This window comes from Macrobrachium nipponense, chromosome 28 (genome assembly GCF_015104395.2).
Source record: "Macrobrachium nipponense isolate FS-2020 chromosome 28, ASM1510439v2, whole genome shotgun sequence".
Classification (NCBI taxonomy): domain Eukaryota; kingdom Metazoa; phylum Arthropoda; class Malacostraca; order Decapoda; family Palaemonidae; genus Macrobrachium; species Macrobrachium nipponense.
The window spans coordinates 13,805,278-13,816,263 of record NC_087217.1 but is presented as its reverse complement, the minus strand read 5'-3'; positions in this window follow the sequence as shown (position 1 = coordinate 13,816,263).

Here is a 10,986-nt window from a genome sequence, read left to right as displayed (position 1 = left end):
TCTCCAAAACATCCTATGCCCATTTCCCTGTATTCCCTCTCAAAAATTTTTCAGCTATTATTGAGGAATATGAAACTCAAGTCTCTCATTTCTATTAACATTTTGGGTGTTGCAGGTACTTCTAAATGATCTTAAACATACATGGCTGAATCCGCTGGAAAAACATGAATCAATTAGTCACATACTAAGCTTAATGGTGGCAATTATCATACTCTTATCATTTCTAACCTACTCGAAAGAGCTGATCCTTTTTTCTCTTTCTCTTTTCTTTTTCTTTCAGGCCTCCTCTTCCCATACTGACCCTTTTGCAATTTAGAAATCCTCGAACCACAGGATTTCTCTTCTGCGTCTTCCCACTTACTGCTAAACTTTGGAATTTTCTTCCTGCTTTTGGTTTTCCATCGAAAAGCTATTCAAAGTCCATCCATCGAGAGACTTCAACCTTTCCCATCCTATTAGCCAGTCTCAATCATGTTTTCGAGACTGAAGTTTTAGGCCATTTAATTGCTCTCTCTCTCTCTCTCTCTCTCTCTCTCTCCTCTCTCTCCCCTCTCTCTCTCTCTCTCTCTCCACACACACACACACATTATATTATATATATATATATATATATATATATATATATATATGCATATATATATATATATATATATTATATAATTAAAGCCATACTCCTGCTTTTCATTTTAAGGGGCACCTTAATATAAAAAGGGCTCCTAACTGAAAAAGGTTATTCAACAGTCACTTAACATTTTCATCATATATCTACTAAATCAATATATATATATATATATAGATATATATATATATATATATATATATATATATATATAAAAAAGAGAATATCTGCAAAGAGACAAGAATCTCTAGTCACTACACAAATCCCTATTAATGTATTTACGTAAATATAAAATAATTGCAAAACCACAATCACGAACCAAAATACACCGTCATAAACAGAAACCAATTCTTACCAACAAACATAGACCGAACGGGAAGCGAGAGAGTTTACGCGCACAAACATCTAATAAATAATCATAAACAAACATAAACCTCCATCTTCCCAACTTTGCTTGGCTACGAAAGAAGGAGGAAAGAAGAAGAGAGGAGAGAGAGAGAGAGAGAGAGAGAGACGAATTCGAATTTAAAAGCGAATTGAATTTTCAACCTTCATTCTCGCATCAGCCAAATGGCTTCACGTGAAGTCAATAAACCTTACTACCAGATTTCCGTTTGAGATGAGGCGGCATCAAAGAAGAGAGAGAGAGAGAGAGAGAGAGAGAGAAGAGATGAGAGAGAGAGAGAGAGAGAGAGTATACAAAGATGCCAATGCGTCAGTAAACGTCAAATTTCAATTCTTAAAAAAAAAAAATTTTTTTCTGGTCTTTCTTCTTGTGATCTCCGTGAAAGAGTTTGGAATAAGAGTGTGAATTCATACATGTGTGTTTGTTTCTGTGTTTGTTTTCGATTGTGTGACTATCCAGAATATTATTAAATAAAATAGTTTCTTGATGGAAAGTTGATGGTTTTTTTTTTTTTTTTTTTTTTTTTTTTTTTTTTTTTTTTTTTTTTTTTTTTTTTTTTTTTTTTTTTTTTTTAAACGTAAGCAGGTGTATTATAAATATGGAGCTCCGACAGCAAGGAAGTAAGAGCATTGACAACAGGTACATTTGCGACTTTCTGCACTGAGACACATTGTGAAAATAATATACAAATAACTACATACAATAAAACACTATTACACACACACACACACACACACACACTAGTTATGTCCTCCATCACAAACTTGTAACAATAATGCTAAATTAAATAAATGCAAGACTAAAAATCTTAGTGATAAAACTAATGATGATGATGATGATAATAATAATAATGGCAAAGATGAAAAAAAAATAATTAAGTCAAACCACCCTTTGAATATAACACAAATCAGAAAAAAAAAATAAAATAAACGAAATCACACCAGCATCATCCCCTGGGTCAGACGAGATGAACTCCCTAGCATCACCTTGGATCCAAAACCATCACAAAAGCGAGGATAAAACCACCGAGCAAACGCGCTCGATGTTTGATATAAAAAAAAAAAAGGGGGGGGGAGAGAAAGAGAGAACAAATTCAATTACAGCAGCAATGACGGGGCAGTATTAGTCTCTCAGTGCTGGTAATGGGACAGGTCTCATTACGCCGGGTACTCGAAATCACCACCAGGCTCCGATAGTGGTTTGGTAGGATATCTGGACGTGTAGGAGAGAGAGAGAGAGAGAGAGAGAGAGAGAGAGAGAGAGTTGTGTGTGTGTGGTAGATAGTTTATATGTCCAAGATTAGATTATGTAAAATAAACCGTAGTTTCTCTACAGTGTTTTACGGAACACAAGTCTCTTTCGTCTGTGATATATATATATATATATATATATATATATATATATATATATATATATATATATAAAATATAAATATAATATATATATATATATATATATATATATATATATATATACACACATACATATATATACATCAGTTAAATATATATGCGGCAGTGACTTGTGTTTATTTTTCTCTAGTAACACCTCTTGTTACGGGAAACGGTTTAAGCTCTACACACAAACACAACACACACATATATATATATACATAATATACGTATATATATATATAGATATATATATATATATATATATATATATATATTATATATATTATATATAGGGATGGGTGTGTGTTTATATAATTTATATGTGTGTGCGTCTGTGTACGTGTGTCAGATGCATTTTTTAGCGTTTGCTAAGGATTTTTTTTTTTTCAACACAACATTTTCTACAAGGCACGAAACCCTTCAATGTACATCATGCAAAAAACGTGAGTGTAGGGGCAAGATGCATGGAAGATAACCAAATATCAATTTATTCATAAAATTAAAAAAAGAAAAAGAAAAATGCCAGCGAATTCAAACAATTACTACTACATTGCGTGTCTTAACGTTAAACTGAAACGACCAAAACCGAACTTGAATTCACAAATGAAAATTTAATCTTCGAATTCCATACAACATGTGTAGGCGTTCTTTAAAGAGATTAAAAGCGCAATAGTAAAGAAACAACATATTTACACACACACAGCTCCTCTTCTATCTATCTATCTTCCTTCCCTCCTCCCCCTCTCCTTGTTCCGCCCAATCAGCTTCGGGTAAAACCAACACAAAGTTAAGGCGAGAGTCAGACCTTTATCCAATCAGCGCCGAGTTATGTGTTATGCTAGTTCCTCTCGTGACGAGTGCGGCGTCTTAATTCGCCAGCTTTTCCAGATCGGGTCTGTCTGTCTTCCACTGTGCGAAGGCAGGTCTCGGTCTCTTCTCTTCTCTTGCCTAACAGGTTATATATATATATATATATATATATATATATATATATATATATATATATATATATATATATATATATATATATACATACTATATATATATATATATATATATATATATATATATATATATATATATATATATATGTATATATATATATATATATATATATATATATATATATATATATATATATATATTGCACATATATTTACATTGATGATATAAATATAAACAGATACCCACACAAACAAACACACACATAATATACATATATAATTATATATATATATATATATATATATATATATATATATATATATATATATAATATATAAACATATGTGCGTGTGAAATTTCTTTCTTCCTTTTACAAAATGCATTTTCTCCTTTCCGACTTTCAGCATGTAGTTAGTAGTAGTAGTAGTAGTAGTGTAGTAGTAGTAGTATAAAAACCGATATTCATACTGATAAAACTAACGGAAAATAACAAAACTGATAAATGAGTCGGAGATTCACTGAAAAAATAAAATAAATTTGACAAATCAGACAAACATACTTAAAACAGAAGTAGTCGACTTAAATGACTATATTTAGTACTTGTCTTGAACAGTTGTTTCCACGGCGACACGGATCCTCATTTGACAATTCGTAACACCAATGACTATATATATATATATATATATATATATATATATATATATATATATATATATATATATATATATATATATATATATATATATATATATATATAATGACCTTTTAACTTCCAGATTTATCACAATTTTTGGATAGGCCTGTCACTACAAAGCCTTGACTCCGAAGTAAAGAACAAATGAAGGCACGCCAACTACCTGCAAGGAGAATCGAACTCGAGCCCACTGAGTTGGATTGAGACAGGGTCCTGGGTCGGGCTTAAGCCAAAACATTCGGCCAAGAAGAAGGATATGAATTTATTTCAAAGTATATGTCAAACTCAGACACTATATTTTGCTAGGGCTAGGACATACATTTTATTATCACCATCGCAGTATAGTGTTTTATTAGCTTATGCTACTGTTATATGGCTTCATTCATTTCCTAATCAAATAAATCCTTTGTAAGGAAAAATCAAAACATTTAACTGGTTCATACAGCTATACACAAACCTGTAGGATAAAAGCTGTTAAAATAAATAAACATAAACAAATTAATAAAAAGACGCTTATAATAAACTAGCCTTTTTATTTATAATCTCAATTTAAAGAGAGGAAATGCAAACTAAGACAAAAAAGCAAAAAACAACGACACAAGCAAAACCCGAGACAAATTCTCTTTGATCAGAACAACTTCCACACAAAGGAAGGAGAACACCCAGCAGTCTCCAAGGTACTTCCCAAACTCTATTTTGATTAGTGTATAACTTTGGTCTCTATGGTGGTGGGGGGAGTGGGGAAGGTAAAGGGTAGGGGGCCAGGAAGGGGTTCTGAGGGGAGGGGAGGGGGACGGGAAGTCTCTGATTAAACGTAAACTTGGAGTCGCAAATCTCCGGAACTCCGCGGGAATTCACCTCGCCTTATTCCGGATACTGTTTAGATGTCGGGCCCCTTCGCCCCCCATCGAAATTAGAATTCTCCGACGTTATATGAATAATTCTGCTCCTCTCCGACATCTCTGCTGCTGCTGCTTTGTTTGTTTTGTTTGTATGGTGTTTTTACGAAGCAAGGAACCAGTCGTTATTCAGAAACGGGACCAACGGCTTTGCGTGACTTCCGAACCACGTCGAGAGTGAACTTCTATCACCAGAAATACACATCTCTCACACCTCAATGGAATGCCCGAGAATCGAACTCGCGGCCACCTGGGTGATACGCAAACACCATACCGACCACGCCATTGAGACGCTTGCTGCTGCTTTGTCCCCGGCTGATCGGCGTTGTTTCTCAGCCTCTTGCAGATTTTTTTTTCCTTTCTCTTAATGTCGTTTTCCCTATTCGTTTTTCTTTCCTGTTCTTATTCTCTCCCAGTTAATGCCATTCATCGTTACCATTCATGTTTAAATCTTGATAATCCTTTCCTCTTTGTTGTTTTGTCTTTCTCTGTATTCCATTCTTAACGTCTTCTTCCATCCTACGGCGTTGTTTCTTGGGTTCTAACAGGTTGTTGTTCCTGTCTTCATGTGGTTTTTCCTAATTTGTTTTTATATCTTATTTGCTTTTTTTTTATTGATGTTTTCTTTCAAAGTTAATGCAATTTTCCGTTACTATTCCCTTTTCAATTTTTCGTTACTGTTCCTTTTCCAGTTTTTCATTACTATTCCTTTTTCAATTTTTCGTTACTGTTCCTTTTCAATTTTTCGTTAATGTTCCTTTTTCAATTTTTCGTTACTATTCCTTTTTCAATTTTTCGTTACTGTTCATTTTTCAATTTTTCGTTACTGTTCCTTTTTCAATTTTCCGTTACTGTTCCTTTTCCAATTTTTCGTTACTATTCCTTTTTCATTCTTAATATTCCTTTTATATTGGAGAAACAAATCCACAGTTGTGTGAGGGTGCAAGCATTTAAAACTGAACCTATACAGAGAGCTTTCGGGAATCTGTTCGATTCCCTTTTCAGAATAAATGTAAATATACATAACTGTGGATTTGTTTCTCCAGTGCAAGACTCATGCTACTATGAGTATTTTTCTATAACTTTTATTGAAGTTTACCCTTCTTTTGTGTTCCATTCTTAACGCCTTTTTCTCATCTCGACGTTGCTTTTCGCATTTGATGTTGTTCTTTGTGTTGTTGCCTTTTTTTATGTTACTGTTGCCTCTCTTGATGTTGTTTTCCCTTTTTAACACCGATTTTCTCAGCGTGGTTTTTCCTCAGTGAATAGATCAAATTAGCCATTACATAGACACCGGCAGAAGGACATGAATAGTCGAACATGAACACAATTATGACAACGTTTTTTTTTTCAAGTGCTTGTTTACATAGGTATCTAAGTACAAATTCGTTTCTTTTGATCTTCCTCTTTTATTCACTTGTTGTCATACATATTTCACAACACTTCTTTTCAATCCACTCTCTCTCTCTCTCTCTCTCTCTCTCTCTCTCTCTCTCTCTCTCTCTCTGCAAATTTTCAATAGCGTGAACAAAAGTTTTCGTGATACAAGTTTATAAAAATAAAATATAGATCAATCTTTCTCGTATTTAGACTATATTCCATTCGGTGATAGCTTACTCTTCCAGCTCGTGGGGTGTTTTTCCTTGATACAAGTATTTGTGTGAACATTTTAAACATTAATAAATGATAAGTCATTCAAAAGTGTCAGGTTGATCCTATGAAATAGACGATCAACTTTTTAGTGCAAATTTATTTATTAATAACTCTGCCTTAAAATGACAGCATCATTTCTGTTTAAGAGACCATCAATACGCATCCTGGACTATCAATTTCCTTTGGCCAATTGTCAACAATAGCAGAGAAATTTGGCTCGTCTATCGGTGTAATTGGAACACATAACATTAATTCACGAAGGAAGTCAATTAACGAAATTAATGAAACCTCACAGTAACACATTTTCCCAATTCCATGCAACTGCGTTCTCTTTGATTACAGAATTAATTAAGGTTTCGATTCGATGATAACTTGAAGAGCTAACAGCATCGTGAGAAGGTTAAAAATTCCAACGTAGACCCACATTATTACAGAAATAAAGTTTCATTTTCAACGGTTTTAACTCCAGCACCATTTTTTCCTCAAAGCAGTCCAAGCTTGGAATGTGAAGAAGACAGGAGGATTGTCGATTCCATAAGCAAAATAAATAAATAAATAAAATAAAAAAGGAAAGAGCTTGACATGTTATAACAATCACTGGGCCAAAACAGAAGTAACTCGGAATTAAACAAAAAAAAGTGAGTCACCTCTTGTTCCCACTTTGACTGAAACAAAATTGAACCAATCTACAGCAAATTTCCACAACATTAAGCAACATATAAAAGTTCACCCACATTGAAGGCTCATCAGCAAGACGTCGACCTACAAATCCAGTATGCAGCTCACCCTTATTTCGCGTGTTCTCTCTTGTACTTCTGAATGTTAACGACCTTCCCTTCTAACACCTCTACACGACAACATTTTTTAACCCTTCTAACACTTCTACACGACAACTTTTTTGAACCCTTCTAACATTTCTACACGACAACTTTTTTTTTTTTTTTATCTTATCTTCTTATCTATACATTTCTGGTCATTTTAATCCTCTTCGCCTCAAGCCAGTTTTCCATATAGACACGCACATAACATGACAATGTATACGTCAGAGCGCTCATACGCACGATAAACAAAAAGAAAGCACAAACAAAGATTTATGCCAAAACAAAATATTAAACGCCAGCTAAATTCAGATAATTACTGTCCATTGCGAGTCGTTATATGGAAATGGACTAAACCGAAAATAGATTTTCGAAATGAAAACTTGATTTCGACGAATTCAGTTCAACAAGTGTAGGCGTCCTTTGAAGAGTTTAATAACCACCATAACACCATTTAGAGTATTTACCAAAAACTCGCCGGATGGAAAAGTGTGTGTGTGTGTGTGTGTGTGTGTGTGTTTTAAATATACACGGCGCACTGAAATCCTTCCAAAGATAGATAGTCAAAGTCAAAATCGTTATTTGTAGAAACAAAAGTTAATACTGTTTTCACATTCATAAAAATTCGTATTCTAGATTCATATGTAGAGATTCCTAAAACGTAACTGTTATGTTATGCCTAAAAGATACAGCTTTAATATCTTTCAATCTTCTCTTTGTATTGACCTAAAGCCGTTGATTGTTAACCGAACGAAAATACTGTAGAATAAAATAAGAGAGTCTGAGGGTTCGAAAGACACGCCATTTGGGTCATAAAAGAATTCAACGTCCCCTTCCTAAAAGAATACAAAGGGGAAACAAACAAAGCACATAAACAAAACGTGAATGTAAATAACATACAATATAAGAAAAATAAATTTTTACAATATATGATTTGAACAAGCACATTTTACAAACTGCAATTTACACAAAAATCACATTTAACAAAATACGATTTACAAATAATTTGTATTTTACAAAATACGATTTTAAAAAATCACATTTGAAAAAAAATACGATTACAAAAAACACATTTTACAAAATAAGATATCATCAAAATTCATTAGAACGCAGGAAAATATATATAACAAACAATATAAGAAAAATATTATTTACAAAATATGATTTTTAAAAAATCACATTTTACAAATTAGGATTTGAACAAAAATCACAGTTCACAAAATAGGATTTGAACAAAATTAGCATTTTACAAAATAGGATTTTAACAAAAATCATACTTAACAAAATAGGATTTGAACAAAAATCACAATTTACAAAATACGATAAGAAAAAATATAACATTTTACAAAATATGTCTGGAATGATAAATATAAATAACGAACAATATAAGAACAAACTTATTTTATAACTCATATCTTCCCGGTCATTACGTCGATTAAAGGAATCTTTCTTACGAAAAAAAAAAAAAAAAAAAAAAAAAAAAAAATTTAACACATAAAAAGATGGCTAACAAACACAAAACAAACAAACAAAAGAAACGTTTGAAAACTTCCGACGCAGGCTGCTACTATATTCACTGGGCTCTGAGACGCGTGGACGAGAAAAAAATAAATAAATAAAAAAAAAATCTGAGGATGTTTCCGCTCAATGAACTTTTACGATAATATGAATGAGGAAGATGATAAAAAAAAAACCTACTTTTCCATTTTATCCACCAACAATATCAACAGTAATTTCGGCCCCCTCACTAATTTTCTACCCGAATGAGCTTGAAACCGAGCCACGCCCGCCCGCCCGCCTATAGAGGGGGGCTTACTTTCCATTCAGGAAAAAAGAAAAGAAAAAAAGGGAGGAATAATTTTTTTTTTTTAAGTGAATCAATCACTTTTTTTTTTGGTTATGTGACTTTGTATCTCTATTCGTTTATATCTGAATCTATATCTTCTTGAAAATCCCATCATACAGTATATTCACGCCAAATGTACCAGAGAGGGGAAATAAACTATGAACAGTGAATTTTAAAAAAATATCTGGAATTTATATTTAAACAATGAGAAAAAAGGGAAAGAATCGGCAAAACTAATATATATTATACACACACATATATATACACATACATACATACATATACATTATATAAGTCCTATCACATTACCGTGATTCATATACATATATCGAGCTACAATGTCCTTTAATATCTAATTCGCTCTACCTCGGAATCTATTATCGAGAAAAAATTCCCCTTCGGTTAAGCATATATGAAAATATATTAATTCCGAGGTAGAGCGAATTAGATATTAAAGGACATTGTAGCTCGATATATATATATATATATTACATTTATATATATTATATATAAGCACAATTCTTCTGGCTACTTGGCTCCTATTTTTAGCAGTTCGTTTGTCTTCCCACATAAATTGAAATAACATATAATGTATAATGCTTGTGCTCTTGGTAACACTGGTTTGAATACTCGACATAACTTAAATACGAATAAAAGAAATTAAACAGTAAAAATCACTCTTCCTTTTTCTCTCTCTCTCTCTCCACCAAAATATATACACGTGTACTACCACGTCATTTTTAAAAAAAGAAGCAACGTCTAGCTAATTCTTATTCCCATGGGGATGCAGCTTACTGGTCATAATATCAAATATTCTCTCTCTCTCTCTCTCTCTCTCTCTCTCTCTCTCTCTCTCTAAAAACTATTCGTGCAAGATTCCAGAGAAACGAATGAAACTATATATAACGAATTACGAGCAAGTGATAGCGATCGTGGTACAGGTTAGGAAAATTAAAAAGAAATCTTAACGTGTGAAAATTTAAAATAAGAAAAGGAGTGTTACAGAACCTCCCATAATCAAGAATGTGGCAAAAAAAGGTTCTGAGCATTAGGGAATGCACAAATTGAACTTTTTTCTTATTTCTTGTTAAAAGTGAGTTTTGAAAATAAGACTTAGATCATAAGTAAGACGTAATTTTAACATACGGTTTATATTATATAATATATATAATTATTATATATATTAATAATATATATAACACAATATATAATATATTATTAGTACTATAATACCTAACATACATTAACATGTGTGTGAGCAACTGCATGCACAATATAGTATATTTATAAGCATATTTTATACTCGACCGTTTAAATTTTTAGTCGGTAAAGTCTTTACATAATGTAATTGGCTTATTACTTTGTTGGGTTTTATTGTTACCTCCTATTCCCTTCCCACCTGATGGCTGTTCCCATGTTTTATGATTTTTTTTAATTGCTTTATAATTATAAGTTGATTTATTCCGAATTTTTACTATTCCTTGTTCAGGTTTTGCAAATACTCATTGGAGAATATTCTTTTATTTCACTCTACATCTGGTATTTGTAATATATATATATATATATATATATATATATGTAATATATATATATATATATATATATATATATATATATATATATATATATATAATATATATATTTATATATGAGCAAAAGCCACGAAGGAAACTGAAGCAACGGAGTCCCGCTGCAATGCCTATCGACTTTTT